This window comes from Pristis pectinata, chromosome 6, assembly GCF_009764475.1.
Source record: "Pristis pectinata isolate sPriPec2 chromosome 6, sPriPec2.1.pri, whole genome shotgun sequence".
NCBI classification, from domain to species: domain Eukaryota; kingdom Metazoa; phylum Chordata; class Chondrichthyes; order Rhinopristiformes; family Pristidae; genus Pristis; species Pristis pectinata.
The window spans coordinates 8,701,559-8,718,392 of record NC_067410.1 but is presented as its reverse complement, the minus strand read 5'-3'; the positions used below and the strand labels follow the sequence as shown (position 1 = coordinate 8,718,392).

Below are 16,834 nucleotides of genomic sequence, written 5' to 3'. Positions count from 1 at the left end.
AGGACCCTGAGTTGACAGAATCTCCTCATGTGAGGAGATTGAGAAAGTGCCGTGGATATTATGTCAGAAATGGAGTGTTAATGAGGAAATGGAGACTTCCCCATGTCCAAAAAATTTAAAACTCGGTTGGAGAGAGTCTGCCAGCTAGCGAGAGAGAATTTGAAAACTAGCCAGATAAGAATGAAGACATATTTTGATAGACGTGCTCGGCCTAGGACATTCGCAGTGGGGCAAAAGGTGTTGGTATTTTTCCCTAGCCAAAATAATCCCTTGCAATCTCGTTTTTCTGGACCCTATGTTATTGAATCTCGAGTGACTGATTTAATATATATAATCAAAACACCAGATAGACGCAAGAAAACACAACTCTGTCATGTAAATATGCTAAAACCTTATTATGAGAGCCATTCAGTTGTGGCCTTGGTGGATGATGTAAAGGTTGTTTCTAGAATGCCTGATGTTGATGTTGAGGAAGGCCAATTTAGACCAAATATTGTTCCATCGAAACTCAAAAACCAAAATATCCTGGAGAACCTTGAAATGAAGTTGGACCATTTACAAGTTTCACAAAAACAACAGATGAGAGAATTAATTTTAAAATTTAAAAATTTGTTCCCAGATGTTCCAAACAGAACATCGATAATTACCCATGATGTTGATGTTGGGGATGCAAAACCAATCAAACAACACCCATATCGAATGAATGTGGAAAAAAGTAAACTTGTTGATCAGGAACTAAAGTACATGTTGGAAAATGATATTATTAGACATTCTACTTCAAATTGGAGTTCGCCCTGTGTTATTGTACCTAAACCTGATGGAACTGTTAGATTTTGCACAGATTACACGAAAGTGAATGCTGTAACGAAGTCAGATGCTTACCCTATTCCTAGGGTGGATGATTGCATAGATAGAGTGGGAAAGGCAAAATTTCTTAGAAAGGTTGACCTATTAAAAGGGTACTGGTGTGTTCCATTAACAGATAGAGGAAGGGAGATTTCAGCCTTTGTAACCCCTTCTGGATTGTATGAATACAATGTTTTACCATTTGGAATGAAAAATGCTCCGGCAACATTTCAACGAATGATTAATTCAGTGATTCATGGGTTAAAACATACAGATGCCTACATTGACGACTTAGTGACTGGGAATGATAATTGGGAAGATCACGTATCTGCGTTAGAAAGGTTGTTTGAAAGACTTTCCAAGGCTAACCTTACAGTTAACTTGGCTAAAAGTGAATTTGGCCATGCCACTGTGACGTATCTTGGTTATGTTGTAGGTCAAGGCAAGCAAGCTCCTGTTCAGGCAAAAGTTCAAGCAATATCTGAGTTCCTTATTCCCCCAGGTACGAGGACTGTTAGAAGATTTTTGGGAATGGTTGGATATTATCGAAAATTTTGTAAAAATTTTGCTGATGTTGCTCTTCCCTTAACTAATTTTCTGAAGAAGGGAGTAAAGTTTGTTTGGACAGATTCTTGTCAAGAAGCATTTGAGAAGCTGAAAGCCATTTTATGCTACCATCCTGTGCTCAAAACACCTGACTTTGAAAAGCCATTTTCATTAGCAGTAGATGCCAGTGATGAAGCTGCAGGAGCTGTGTTGTTGCAGAAGGGTGACCTTGATGATATTGACCATCCGGTAGCTTACTTTTCAAAGAAATTTAATGAGCATCAGAAGAATTATTCCACCATAGAGAAAGAATTACTGTCGCTTGTTTTAGCCTTGCAACATTTCAGTGTATATGTTTGCACCACTCAGAAACCATTGACTATATATACAGATCATGACCCATTGGTGTTTCTGAGCCGAGTCAAAAACAAGAACAGAAGGCTGTTAAACTGGAGTTTATTGCAAGAGTTTGATCTCATGATAACTCACATTAAAGGCAAAGATAATGTGATTGCTGATTGTCTTTCTCGATGTTAAATGGGAAACATGTATCTGTACTCATCTGATAGTCTGTAGTTGTGTAAAAATGATAATTATTAACATTACTAACTGTATGCGCGGTTAAATTTTTCTTGAGAAAATTTTTTTTTAGGTGGGAGGTGTTACGGACTCAGTGAATGTCCCTTTAAGATAGAGAGAGTGTGTGTATGTGTGTGTGTGTGTGGCGTGCTTACGTCAATAGAAGATAAAGGACGTAATGACGTGGAAGAAGAAGAAGAAGAAGAAGAGAGAGAGAAGGGAGAGAGACACCAGCCTGCTAGTGTTCTCTATCGATGGATGAGAAACAATAACTGTGTCTGCCACTGAAATCCATGTATGGAAGTTGGAAGTAATCTGGTGGAGTTCACTTTGTTGCTGACCTGTAGAAGGAAACAGGTATTTGTGTGTGGACGACCACGATTCGGATGCTTTTCGGGGTGAGGGAGTCACTACTGAGTAAACACTGAAGTGTTGTTTGGGTTCCATCTCTATTTACTCTCTCTATGTTTCTCTACATCTACGTCTTATCTTAAGACAACGGTGGTTGTTGAAGAAGCCCTTACTCATGTTTCACCTTATGGCTTGCGGAACTGAACTTTAAGAACCATTCCTGAACTGGGAGTTTTGGACTTTGTCACACACACACGAAGAGTTTAGTTTTGGGGTTAACGTTCAAGGTTTAACATTTTTACTTTTATTTTTCATATTATCATAAGTAGTGATTAATAAAATAGTTTTTAACACTGAATCATGCTCAGTGTGTTTCTTTTGTTGCTGGTTCGTGACAATAGAGGTATATAAAATATTGAGAGGAATAGATAGAGTGGACAGTCAGCGCCTCCTTCCCAGGGCACCAATGCTCACCAAGACGAGAGGGCATGGCTTAAGGTTATGGGTGGGAGGTTCAGGGGAGATGTCAGGGGGAGGTTTTTCACCCAGAGAGTGGTTGGTGCATGGAAAGCACTGCCTGGGGTGGTGGTGGAGGCAGATACATTGGACAGGTTCAAGAGTTTGTTGGATAGGCATATGGAGGAATGTGAGATAGAGGGATATGCGGGAGGAAAGGGTTAGATAATGTGAGGGTGGTTTGATGGATGGCACAACATGGTGGGCCGAAGGGCCTGTTTTGTGCTGTATGGCTCTATGGTTCTATGGTTTTAGTCCTCTTATGTGTGGAGGGATATACTTGCATTGGAAGCAGTTCCGAAAAGGATCCCTTGGCTGATTCCTGGGATGAAGTGGTTGGTCTTATGATGAAAGGTTGAGCAGGTTGGGTGTACGATCATTGGTGTTTGGAAGAGTGAGAGGTGACGTTGTTGAAAGGTATGAATGGGCTCAACAGATGGACACTGAGATGAGGTTTTGCCTCACGAGGGGGCAGAGTCTTACAGTGAAGGGTCTCCCACTTGAGATGGAAATGGGGAGGAATTCCTTTCCTCAGAGGGTGGCGGATTTTTGGAATTCTCTTTATCAGGCAAGACTTTAGAGGGGGCAATATGAGTTGTGGTATTAATTGAAACACGACGAGAAGAGTCTCGGTCAGCTCAAGGCGCAGGTGTGAGTTTATTCGGTAAAGCAGGAACATCAACATCGGCCGTGTCTGGGCCGTGATCAGCTGTGGGGGGTTAATGGTGGATCTTGGTGGGAAAGCAGCCAATGACAAGATGCTATGGGTCATACGACTGCAAAAGGCGGAACGCCCTTTTTACTGATGTCAGGGAAACTACACAGCTTCCATCTGTCCATTATTAGAATTGTAATAACATTGGACATCTGGTACCATTTTGCAGAGCCAAACAGAACGTGGTTGACATGAAGAATTATAAAGGTAAAGGAACACACCCACTGAATGCACCGAGAGAAATACCCTGAACGGCACTGCTGTTAGTGAGGGGACAGGACAATGCATGTAATAGTCTCTGTTCTATATGATAAAAGACAACAGCTACCATTGAAATAACTGATCAGGACATCAGAGTGTGCATACTGCAGCTGAACACTCTGTAACCAGGCCAGACACCCACAGGCACAACTGTAGACAAGCCTCGTTAATAATAATAACCTGATGCATCAGAGCTTGGTATGGCAACTGTTCTTCCCAAGACCGCAAGAAATTGCAGAGTTGCGAACGCAGCCCAGTCGGTCACGTAAACCAACCTCCCCTCCACTGACTCCGTCTACACTTCCTGCTGTCTCGGGAAAGCAGCCAACATAACAAGGACCCCTCCCACCCCGATCATTCTCTCTTCTCTCTCCCTCCCATTAGGCAGAAGATACAAAAGCTTGAGAACACGTACCACCAGGTTCAAGGACAGCTTCTATCCCACTGTTATCAGACTCTTGAACGGATCTCTCATACGATAAAGATGAACTCTTGATCTCTCATTCTAGCTCACGGTGGCCCTTGCACTTTATTTGTTTACCGTTACTGCCCTTTCTCTGTAGCTACAACACTATGTTCTGCATTCTGTTTTTCTTTTTACTACCTCAAGGTGCTTATGTATGGAATGATCTGTCTGGATGACAAGCAAACAAAAGCTTTTCACTGTATCTCGGGGCATGAGTCAATAATAAAACCAACCAACATAACATCCTGTTGTTCACATACTCCAGAGAAGATTTGCAAACACTGGGAGAAATGAGATGCACTGCAGCCCGAAGTGATGGAGAGGTCTTGCTGCCCATAACTGGGGGAGCCAAAAACCCATGGGCGGCACAGTAGTGTAGCGGTTAGCATAACGCTATTACAGCACCAGCGACGCGGGTTCAATCCTTGCAGCAGTCTGTAAGGAATTTGTGCTTTCTCCTCATGTGTCTGCATGGGCTTCCTCCAGGTGCTCCGGTTTCCTCCCACATTCCAAAAAAAGATGTACGGGTTAGGAATTGTGGGCATGCTATGTTGGCGCTGGAAAAGTAGTGACACTTGTGGGCCCTATCTTTTTATTCTGGCTTCTGACCACTTTCTTTCCAGTCCTGATGAAGGGTCTTGACCTGAAACATTGACTGTTTATTTCCCTCCACAGGTGCTGCCTAACCTGCTGAGTTCCTCCAGCATTTTGTGTGTGATAGATCAGTCATGATCGTACTAACTGGCAGGGCAGGCTTGAGGGGGCTGGTGGTCTACACCTGCTCCTATTTTCTTGTGTCCTTGAGTTACATGCCTCCAGGAAGTATCTGGGTGGGTCAGAAGTGAAACCAGAAGCCAACACTAGGAAGGGGGAGGCCATGGGAAAAGTGCACAGTGCCACAAATGCTATGAAAATTGCCTTGGAGCCAGAGAGAGTCACAACTAGTAACAGTCTAACCACTGTGAGAGAAATGGATCAGTAGTTCAGGATGGTTGACTACACAGATTACAACGAGCCATTTGCGGACAATATGCCACAGCTCCCAAGGAAATGTGAAAGCGGGAATAATTGGATGAAGATAAGATAAGATATCTTTATTAGTCACATGTACGTCGAAACACACAGTGAAATGCATCTTTTGCGTAGTCCTGGGGGCAGTCCGCAAGTGTTGCCACGCTTCCGGAGCCAGCATAGCATGCCCACAACTTCCTAACCTGTATGTCCTTGGAATGTGGGAGGAAACCGGGGCACATGGAGGTAGGCATTTGGAGAACTTCTAAAAGACTGGTCATTCTAGGTACTCAGAATGAACATATAGAAAGTCACTGGATGTCTACCCCACAAGTAAAGACCATTTGGAAAGAGACCTTAAATTTAATGAGAATGAAATACTGGGATAGGGCAACCATCTGTGTCTTCACACTGTTGTCTTCCTGTTCTTGAGACCCAAGAACAGGAAGACAACAGTGTGAAGACACAGCAGCAAGAGGGGAATCTATACGAGGACTGTGAGACTGTGAAGCAAGGAGCGATCTTGTTATATCTGACGAATGGGAGCACTCGGCTGAGGGACCAGAATAGTACTCGTCAGAGAGGTCCTCCTGGAGTTTGGAGAGGGTGGCAATCTGCATGGACCGTTTCTGATTCAGCCCAGCCGGAACAGACCCAGCTGAGGTCTGGTAGCTCCACAGAGGGCAAGTTGCACAGTGCACTGACTGGACCCACACGCAAAGTTTGAAGTGAGCCCATAGTAAAGAGCAGAGTCTGAGTAATGCGGTCAAAAAGTTGATCATTGAAATCACAGAAATTTATGGCACAGAAGGAAGCCATTTACTCAGGCCAATACATATCAGCCACAAGGGAGCCGTTATTAAGACTAATCCCACTTCCCAGCTCAATCTGTGGCCTTGTAAATTGCAGCTCGTCAGGGCACCTCTTAATTGTGGTTCGCTCTCCTTTGGCTCAGAGCCACATGTCATACAGTTGGAGAGTTTGCAACTTGGCAGCACACCTCACACACGCACGTCATCAAGCAGATTATCACATGCCCAAGTACATGAGAGCACACACACGCGTGTTTGTGAGTACACACATACAACTAAGCAGTCACCACAGCCCCAATTCTCTTCCTTTTGCTTCTCATGTTAAAAATCCCAGAGCATGATTCAGAGAATTCATTGACCCAGTGACGCTATGAACAGGAGAGGGCTTTCCCAATGCCTTGGCCAACATTCCTCCCTCAAGCAATGTCAATAAGAGACCAACAGATCTATCCAATCAGTGCCGGTGAGAGTTCACTGCCATGTCACCGCCTCAGCCCTATTCACTGTGAAGGAACTTCTTCGCAATGCTTTGTAAAGTAGTTTCTTCTGGCCTCTGTACTGAAAATGTTGTAAAAATGGCATGAAATTGGTAAACATTTCACATGTACAAAACTGGTCCAATTCCACACTGGGACAACCTGTGGCTCAGCCCCACAGCCAGTCATCCCACATTAAGTTCACAAGGATTTTTGTAGACATCTCAGGTCCCATTCAGAAACATGGGGCTGATGAGAGAGAAAGATGTCAATTGCATCCTTGCTTACCACACGCCAGTGGTAGGTGGAGACACAAGAGACCGTAGATGCTGGAATCTGAAGCAGCAACCAATCTGCTGGAGGAACTCAGCGGGTCAAGCAGCATCTGTGCGGGAAAAAGGGATTGCCGACATTTTGGGTGGAAACCCTGCATCAGGACTCATTGATGTTTCAGCTCAGAACCCTGCAACCCTGCAAAGGTAGGTGATTCCTTCTTCCAATTTTATATGCAGGAGATCTGGGAACAGGAGCACACCCCAGCTCTCAGGAGTTGCTCTCCATCCCCTTCTTGTGGCCCACCTTGATAAGAAAAGAAAAGAAAAGAAAAGAAAAGAAAAGAAAAGAAAAGAAAAGAAAAGAAAAGAAAAGAAAAGAAAAGAAAAGAAAAGAAAAGAAAAGAAAAGAAAAGAAAAGAAAAGAAAAGAAAAGAAAAGAAAAGAAAAGGATAGGATAGGATAGGATAGGATAGGATAGGATAGGATAGGATAGGATAGGATAGGATAGGATATCTTTAGTCACACGTACATCAAAACACACAGTGAAATGCATCTTTTGCATGGAATGTGCTGAGGGCAGCCTGCAAGTGTCACCATGCTTCTGGCGCCAACATAGCATGCCCACAACTTCCTAACCCGTACACCTTTGGAATGTGGGACGAAACCAGACCACCCAGAGGAAACCCTCGCAGACATGGGGAGAACATACAAACTCCTTAGAGACAGCAGCGGGAATTGAACCCAGGTCGCTGGTGCTGTAATAGCGTTACGTTAAGCACTACACTATCGTGCCTGTCCTACGCCTTGGGCTCAGCCAAGGCTGCAGTCAGTAAGTTAGGCAGCTTAGCACTGACCTTCTTGCTGGGGAAGCTCACACTAAGAACACTAATGAGGCCCAATGATCCCCTTTTATTGGTCCTCAGACCCCTAAGTTTTGGAGTGCTCCTGCTCTGCAGGATTCAGCCAAGGACACACAAAATAGATGGAATTTTCTGTGTCGGTATTCCCTTAAATAATGTGTGGTTCTTGTTTACTGAAAATTAGAAGGCCTCCTCGTGAATATCAACTTGTTGCAGCAGTTACATTGCACAGTTTCACTTATTAAGCTCTTCACAAAACATGATCCAGGATAGAAGGAGTTAGTTATCACTAAACTGAGGTTTATTCGGACAAAAGTAGCTCCTTTGACAATGGGCTTTCTTTGCGTCCGTGGAATGGCTTTGCCAAAGATGTATGCATTTTGACCTAAAGCTTTGGCTGCATCCCAATGCAACATTCCAAGCAGCAGCACCATGTCCAAATCCCAGCTCTCATCCCTACCAGAAAGTTATGGGATAGACTGAGGGAGAATTCAGAGAAAGTTCTGGCTTCACAGCAAACATTTTGAACTCTCCGACCACTGGGAGAGTGCACAGTCGGTTTGTATTTCTGTTACTCTCTGATTAACTGGCACAGGTGCTAGATTAATAGTCACAAAATACTGACCTCACAGCCCAAAAATTGTTGACGTGCTGTGCATGTAATGTGTTAAGCTGCCTGACAGGACAGTGCAGCAGAGACCTGAATAAGGAATTATTTTGAAAAACACTGATTGACAATAATGCCTCAACATTAGTAGCCAAACTAAGATGGGAGAGACTGTCGTAATTTCACTCACTCAAAGGACGCGGATGTTACTTATCACCCTTCCCTACCTGTGCCTGGACCAAGTAGGCAGACAGGGGGCAATCACATTGGTAAATCTAACTCGCCGCTAAGCATGGTGTATTTCTTTCCCTGAGGGCCAATAGTGAACCAGATGAGTTTTTAATTGACAATCCAGTGGTTTTGCAGTTGCTGTTACTAGCTGCTTTGTTTAAATTCCAGATCTATTTAATTGCTCAAATTTAAGTTGCCCCATAGCCACAGTGGGATTCAAACTCATGTTCCAGAATTAATGGGCCAGACTCTTGCTGTTAGTCCAGTAACTTAACTGCTGCATTACTAACCACAAGAAATCTGATGCATAAGCCCACTGCAGAGACTACATTATCCCAATGACAGTGATGCAAGGTCACTCACCACAGTAGGAGAAAGCAGAGAGTTTCACATACAATGAGAAATAATTGAATTCCTTCCACTTTCCATCTGAAGTTGAGTGGGAAGGTTAAATGAGTTAAATTCTCCAACTTTTAGTAACTGCTCCCCTTTTGTTCCTTTTCTCCTGATCCACTTAGCCCCCTCCACCCTACCTCTTTAACCTCCCATACCTCTCCATCTGCCCACCCCCTCCTCCTACTGGTTCCCCTCCCCACCTCCCTCCCTTTATTCCACACTCCACCGTGCTCTCCCATCAGATTCCGTCATCTTCAGCCCTTTGTCACCTCCACCTATCACCTCCAGCCTCTGCCCCCGATCCCACTCATCCCCCTTCCTCACCTGTCTATCACCCCCCTCACCTGGATCCACCCGTCGCCCGCCAGCTCTTGCTCAGCCCCCTTCCCTCCACCTTTTTACACCGTCCATCTCCCCTCGACTGTTTCAGTCCAGATGAAGGGTCTCGACCCGAAACGTCGACTGTCCATTTCCCTCCGCAGATGCTGCCTGACCCGCTGAGTTCCTCCAGCGTTTTGTGTGTTGCTCCAGATTCCAGCGTCTGCAGTCTCTTGTGTCGTTAGGTTAAACAGGTGCTTTGTTCCATTTCTTTTCCCTGAATTGTTCAAACTAAGGCGGCTGTTGAAAGTCAAGAAGTTGCAGATATTGGATATCTAAAATTCAAACACAAAATGCTGGTAATATCACCAAATTATCTGAAGTTGCTGCAACTCAGGTAATCTGATTCCTCTGTCTGTACCAGTCATCCATCTGTGATATTAGTTCAACGTTTGTTCTTTCCCCATCTTTTTTTCTTCCTGGGAACAGAGTTCATGCAACTCTTACCTTCTTTTGTCAATGTTCTCACCCTCTAACTGCTCCCCTTCACTCACTGACCAGCTAACCTTGTTTACAGCTTATCCCCATTGTTACCCAGGTATTACCTTATCAGAGACATCCTTGATCTTTACTACCTCGATGTAGTAGATTAATGATAGGTTGGGCGAGCTAGGGCTTTTCTCTTTGGAGCAAAGGAGGATGAGAGGTGACTTGACAGAGGTCTACAAGATGATAAAAGGCATCGACCGAGTGGACAGTCAGAGACTTTTTCCCAGGGCGGAGGTGGCTAACACGAGGGGGCATAATTTTAAGGTGATTGGAGGAAGGTATAAGGGGTAAGTTTTTTTTTTACACAGAGAGTGGTGGGTGCATGGAACACACTGCTGGCAGAGGTTGTGGAGGCAGATACATTAGGGACATTTAAGAGACTTAGATAGCCACATGAATGATAGAGAAGTGAAGGGCTATGTGAGAGGGAAGGGCTATATAGATATTAGAACAGGATAAAATGTCAGCACAACATTGTGGACCGAAGGACCTATACTGTGCTGTAACGTTCTATGTTCTATGATTGGCTGGATGACACACAAACAAAAGCTTTTAGCTGTATTTTGGTACATATGGCAATAATGAACCAATGCCACAATCAATATTTGTGAACAGATAAGGTTCAAGTCCCACTTCAGATTCTTAAGCATAAAATCAAGTTTGACAATCTAGTGCAACATTGAAGTGCTGCCACACTCTTAGAGATGCCATTTTTTTTGGATGAGATGTTTAACTAAGGCTTCATCTGCTCTCCCAAGTGGATGCAAGAGATCCCACAACACTGTTTCAAAGAAGAGCAAAGCTTTGGCTGGTCCTCTGGCCAATGTTTATCCTTCAACTAACATTATTATAAGAAAAGATAAAATATCTTTATTAGTCACATGTATCCAGGAAAAAAGAACATTTACATTGAGAAATCACCTTTCACTTCTTTATCAGGAAGTTCAAAAGTGCTTTACTTGTCTGTGAAGTATTTTAATTTGCCAATTTGTATACAACAAGCTCACACAAATGAAGAGAGAATGAGCAGATTGTGAGATAATTGTGCAAAAGGTCACAACTCCTAGGAATTCTCAGGAGCACTAAGGGAAGCTCAGTCACTGAATATGTCGAAGGCTGTGATTCGGAACAGTAAAAATCCAGGATGCAGCAAGACAGAGCACAAGGTAAAGGATAGGCCAGGATTTGGCTCAAAGCAGCCAACAATTCCGTCCTGCTTCCAAGATATCTGTTAGGACTTTGTTTGCCTTACAATCTGAAGGAAAGCTCTCTTTTGAAATAGTGATGTGAGATCTTTTTCATCCACCTCAGAGTAAACCACGGTTCCAGTTAGGGAACACCACTAAATAGCACAGTAATCCTATGGAACAGTACTGGAGAGTCACCCTACATTCTTACACTCATATCTAGAATGGAAAATGAACCCACCATCTTCTGACCCAGCAGCAGAAGTCCTGAGCACCAAACCAGAGCTGATGCCCAAGCACACATGCGCAAATTGGTCACTACATTTACTACAGTGACTGCACTTCCAAAGGACTTCAGCAACTGGGAACTGCTTCATCACATTGTGCTGTGGAAAGGTCTTTCAGTCTCTCTGGACGCTCCATTATGAGGCAGAGAGACTTCAGTGCCATCGGAGAGGTTGAAGTTTCAACAGTTTGAGAGGCCGAGAAAGGTTTCTGGAGAGGGGATATCGTTCTGATACAGCGTCCACAAATTATTAGCTGGGAGTCAGTGTTAAACAACTGGACGAGGCCTCTGCCAGCTCAACATTGGCGGGAGCCCAGAGAGCTGTGAGTAATGCAAAGGATCAGCTGAATCCCCTCCCAGTGGAACAACTACCATTCAACTGCTGGGGAATTAAAACCTGGGTATGTTAGTACATAAGCTCCATGCAACATTGTACTCAGAGTAAAAGCTAAAAGCAAAACATAGGGCTATCTGGTAGAATGAATCAGAAAGGTGTACAGCTTACCAATGACTCTATATAACAGCTTTCAGGTGCTGTTGACACTGTTTAATATAATGCTAATGAAGAGGTCTCCATTGGCAACTCTGTACCACCCAATGAGATGCAGGTGGGGTGGGGCTTATGTCTGGGCTCATGACAACCAGCCAATTGTTGAGTAAATTGGTTTACTCAAAGCATGTTCTAATTCGGAGGCAGAGAAAGCAAGAGTAAAAGAAACCTCAGCAACTTCTCCCAATTACAGCAGGATAATTTCAGCAGAACAATGTAGTGAGATTTCTTCCCTCAGCATGCCTGAGAATTCTTGAGAGTTGCAACCCTCTGTGTAATTATCCCTCAATCACAGATGATCCAGTCATTCTCTTTCATTTGTAGGATTGATCTGAGACTCAATGGGCTGAATGGCGTCGTAAGGAAAATTATGATAGAAGAAATGAAAACAATTCCCTCAATTCCATTTAACTTTACCACCTGAAAAAATGAATCTCCTAATTATTACATTAGTAAGTGATCTGGGAATTGAGGACCAATGGCAAGTTGGCACAGGAGAGGAGTTGGGGAGATTTGCCTTGATTACACTGAGGAACTGAAAGACCTGCTCCTATTTTCTTATGTTCTTATACAGACAGGGTTGACAGTCAGAATCTGTCATAGATAGGGTCGAAAGTGAGAATCTGGCATAGAGAGGTCGACAGTCAAAATCTTTCATAGATAGGGCGGACAGAATCTTTTTCCCAGGGTAGAAATGTGAGAGAGGGAAAGTTTAAAGGAGATGTGTGGGGCAAGTTTTTTACTCAGAGAGCGGTGGGCGCCTGGAACGGGCTGCCGGGGTGGTGGTGGAGGCAGATTCAAAGCTGGCGTTAGATAGACACATGAATATGCAGGGAATGGAAGGATATGGATCATGTACAGGCAGAAGATATATAGTTTAATACAACATCATGTTCAGCACAGACATGGTGGGCCGAAGGGCCTGTCCTTTGCTGTACTGTTCTACTTTCCATGTTATGTTCATACTGCTGAGTGTCCTGGCCACATACCGACCTCAGAAACAAATCATTTGTTATTTTTGACATCCTGCTACAGATAACTTGGCTACTGCTATTCCCACGTTGAAAGATGAATGACACTTCCAGAAGACTTCATTAGCTGTGAACTGCTTAGGACAGCTGAGATGATGACAGGCCTTATGGAAAAACAAATCGCTCTTCCTGGGTCCCTTGACCTGCCATAGATAAAACCAGATGTGAGTGAAAGAACTGGACGGTATCATCTCCCCTGTAATCTACTTCCCCCACTGATAATGCTTCACACTGATTTGGGTCTGAGAATTCACAATAAGACACATATAGCACATCAGGCAGGACGAGGCTGCTGGAAATTTGCACAGATGGATCCCCAGGGCTCGATCATTGAAAGGCAATGCAAACTACCCAAAACCTTTCGTCTTATCATCATTCACCAAAGTCAATTTCATGGGCACCTCTCCCTGGTGCCTGAGACCTGGTTGATCTTCTGCCAAGTTTGGAACGAGAATCAAATATTTGATGGCCTAGTGTCCCTAAAGAAATGCAGCCTCGTCAACCGAGAATGATCTTATTCTGAGACAGTCTGACATGCCTGTTGCTGAGTGGATGTTTCCTCTTGCAAAGGAATCTGGAACAAATCACTTCAGAATAATGGGTCACCCATTTAAGATGGAGATGAGGAGGAATTTCTTCTTTCAGAGGATTGAGAATTTTTGGAATTCTCTACCCTTGAACGCTGTGGAGATAGAGTCATTGAATGAAGATTTTTGGTCAACGGGGAAGTCAGGAGTTGGAGGGAACAGGCAGGAAAGTGGAAAGTGACCAAGATTGGATGAGGCACAATCTTTCTGAATGGCGGAGCTGCCTCAACAGGCCATTGGACTCCTTCTGTTCCTCTTTCTTACAGTTTTATATTTTTATGTTTTTTGTTTTCCTTTGGAGCTATGGAGTCAAGAGCCGTGAGATGATGTTGCAGGTCTATAGAACTCTGGTTAAACCACACTTGGAGCATTGTGTTCAGTTCTGGTTGCCTCAGTATAGGAAGGATGTAGAAGCTTTAGAGAGGGTGCAGAGGAGATTTACCAGAATGCTGCCTGGATTGGAGAGCATGTCTTATGAGGACAGGTTGAGTGAGCTAGGGCTTTTCTCTTTGGAGAGAAGGAGGATGAGAGGGGACTTGACAGAGGTGTACAAGATGATAAGAAGCATAGATAGAGTGGACAGTCAGAGACTTTTTCCCAGGGCGACAATGGCTAACACGAGGGGACAGAATTTTAAGGTGATTGGAGGAAGGTATAAGGGGGATGTCAGGGGTAGATTTTTTTACACAGAGAGTGATGGGTGCGTGGAACACACTGCCGGCAGAAGTTGTGGGGCCAGATACATTAGGGACGTTTAAGAGGCTCTTAGATAGACACATAAATGATAGAGAAATGGAGGCCTATGTGGGAGAGAAGGGTTAGATAGATCTTAGAGCAGGATAAAATGTCGGCACAACATTGTGGGCCAAAGAGCCTGTTCTGTGCTGTAGTGTTCTATGTTCTATGTTCTAAATCCTACTTATGTACAAAAACAAACTAATAGCTCCTTGAACTTTAGCTCATTTAATCCATCAAGCTGGACTTGGGTCTAAAAGCAATGGAAGCAATGTCAAAGTCAAAGTCGAGTTTATTGTCATATGCACAAGTACATGTCTGCACAGGTGCAATGAAAAACTTACTTGCAGCAGCATCACAGGCACATAGCATCAGATAAGCAACAGTCACAAGAGAAACATAAATTAAACATAAATTATACATGATTTTTACAAGAAAGGACACAATTAGAACAAAAAAGACAAGGTCCATTTTAGTGCAAAGTGATCAAAGTGGTGATAGTGTTGCTATACTGGGGTAGTGATTAGGGTTGTGCAGTTTGGTTTAAGAACCAAATGGTTGAAGGGAAGTAGCTGTTCCTGAACCTGGTGGTGTGGGACTTCAGGCTTCTGTACCTCCTGCCCGACGGTAGCTGCGAGAAGATGGCATGGCCCGGATGGTGGGGATCTTTGATGATGGATGTTGCCTTCTTGCAGCAGCACCTCCTGTAGACACTACCAATGGTGGGGAGGGGTGTGCCCGTGATGTATTGGGCAGAGAATGGGGGCAAAATATGGGTAATTCTAGCTCCAATAATAGGAAGATTGGCATCAAAAGGAATCAGATAAATAACTCTGCAGAACTGTGAATCCTGCCCTAACTAAGATTTCATTGAGCCAGACAGCACAGAAACAGGCCCTTCAGCCCATCATACCTGTGCTGACAATCAAGCACTCACCTACACTAAGCTCATATTATTCTCTCCACGTTCCCATCAACTCCCCCCAAATTCTACCAGTCACCCACACTGCGGGTAATTAACAGTGGCCAATTAACCTACAAAACCTGCACATCTTTAGGCTGTGGGAGGAAACCGGAGCCTCCAGAGGAAACCCACACGGTTGCAGAGAGAACGTGCAAACTCCACACAGACAGCACCTGAGGTCAGGATTGAAGCAAGGGCCCTGGAGCTGTGAGTCAGCAGCTCTACCATCTGTGCCAACATGTCACCTAATTCTGCATGACCTGTTTTATCTCAGATTTCCAGCATTCCCAAGTTTTAGCCTTTGGAATACCATATTATATGAAGGTACAGAATCTTCCCAGGGATTGGATTGCGAAGTGGTTCATTTCACAGAGGTCCTGAGATTATTTTCTGGACCAGCAAAAGAAATAGGAGGTTCCTTGTTTTTCCTTGTGTATGTCATAGAGTCATACAGCACAGAAACAGGCCCCTCGGCCCAACTGGTCCATGCCGACCATGATTCCCATCTAAACTCATCCCATTTGCCCGTGTTGGCCCATATCCCTATAAACTTTTTCTGTCCATGTACCTGTCCAAGTACCTTTTAAATGTTGTTATTGTACCTGCCTCAACCACTTCCTCTGGAAGCTTGTTCCATATACGGACCACTTTCTGTGTGAAGAAGTTGCCCCTCAGGTCTCTTTTAAATCTCTCCCCTCTCACCCTAAACCTATGCCCTCTAGATTCCCCAACACTGGGGAAAAGACTGAGTGCAGGCATGGTAGTGTAGCGGTTAGTGTGACGCTATTACAGCACCAGCGAACCGGGTTCAATTCCGGCCACTGTCTGTAATGAGTTTTTACGTTCTCCCTGTGTCTGCGTGGGTTTCCTCTGGGTGCTCCAGTTTCCTCCCACGTTCCAAAGACATACGGATTAGGAAGTTGTGGGCATGCCATGTTGGCACCAGAAGCGTGGCGACACTTGCGGGCTGCCCCCAGAACACTCTATGCAAAAGATGCATTTTACTCTGTTTCAATGTACATGTGACTAACGAAGATGCCTTATCTTATCCTCTTATCTATGTCTTTCATGATTTTATACACCTCTATAAGATCACCCCTTATTCTCCGAAAGTCCAATGAAAAAAGGTCCCAACCTGCTCAACCTCTCTCCATAACTCAGTCCCTCGAGTCCCAGCAACATCCTTGTAAATCTCCTCTGCACCCTTTCCAGCTTAGTGGCATCTTTCCTATAGCAGGCTGACCAAAACTGAACACAATATTCCAAATGCGGCCTCACCAACATCTTGTACGATTGCAACCTAACATCCCAACTTCTGTACTCTGTGCCCTGACTGACGAAGGCCAGCGTGCCAAATGCGTTCTTCACCACCCTGTCTACCTGCGACGCCACTCTCAGGGAAATGGTAAACATCATTCCGCACTGAACTGGGTACAGGAGAGTTAGTTTATCCCACTAGTCACTCAGTTCACTCCATGTATCACTGGTTGTGCTCAAGGACATAAGAAAATAGGAGCAGGAGTAGGCTCTCTGACCCTCCAATCCTGCCCGACCATTCAATGTGATCATGGCTGATCTGCCCCCAGCCTGAACTCCTCTTCTGTGTCAGATCCCCATCAATCTCAATTTCCCGATCCTTCAAAAATGTACCTAGAACCTCCTTGAGAATTTCAGAGATT

At 44.3% G+C, this 16,834-nt stretch overlaps 1 long non-coding RNA gene across 1 annotated transcript in view; it reads right to left on the bottom strand.

Moving 5' to 3' along the window:
* Positions 1–12,895: 12,895 nt before the first annotated feature.
* LOC127572065 (uncharacterized) overlaps positions 12,896–16,834 on the bottom strand; it is a 79,192-nt gene continuing 75,253 nt past the window's right edge. The window contains exon 3 of the long non-coding RNA XR_007956554.1: positions 12,896–13,012. This is a non-coding gene — a long non-coding RNA (uncharacterized LOC127572065). The remainder of the gene's footprint in view (positions 13,013–16,834) is intronic.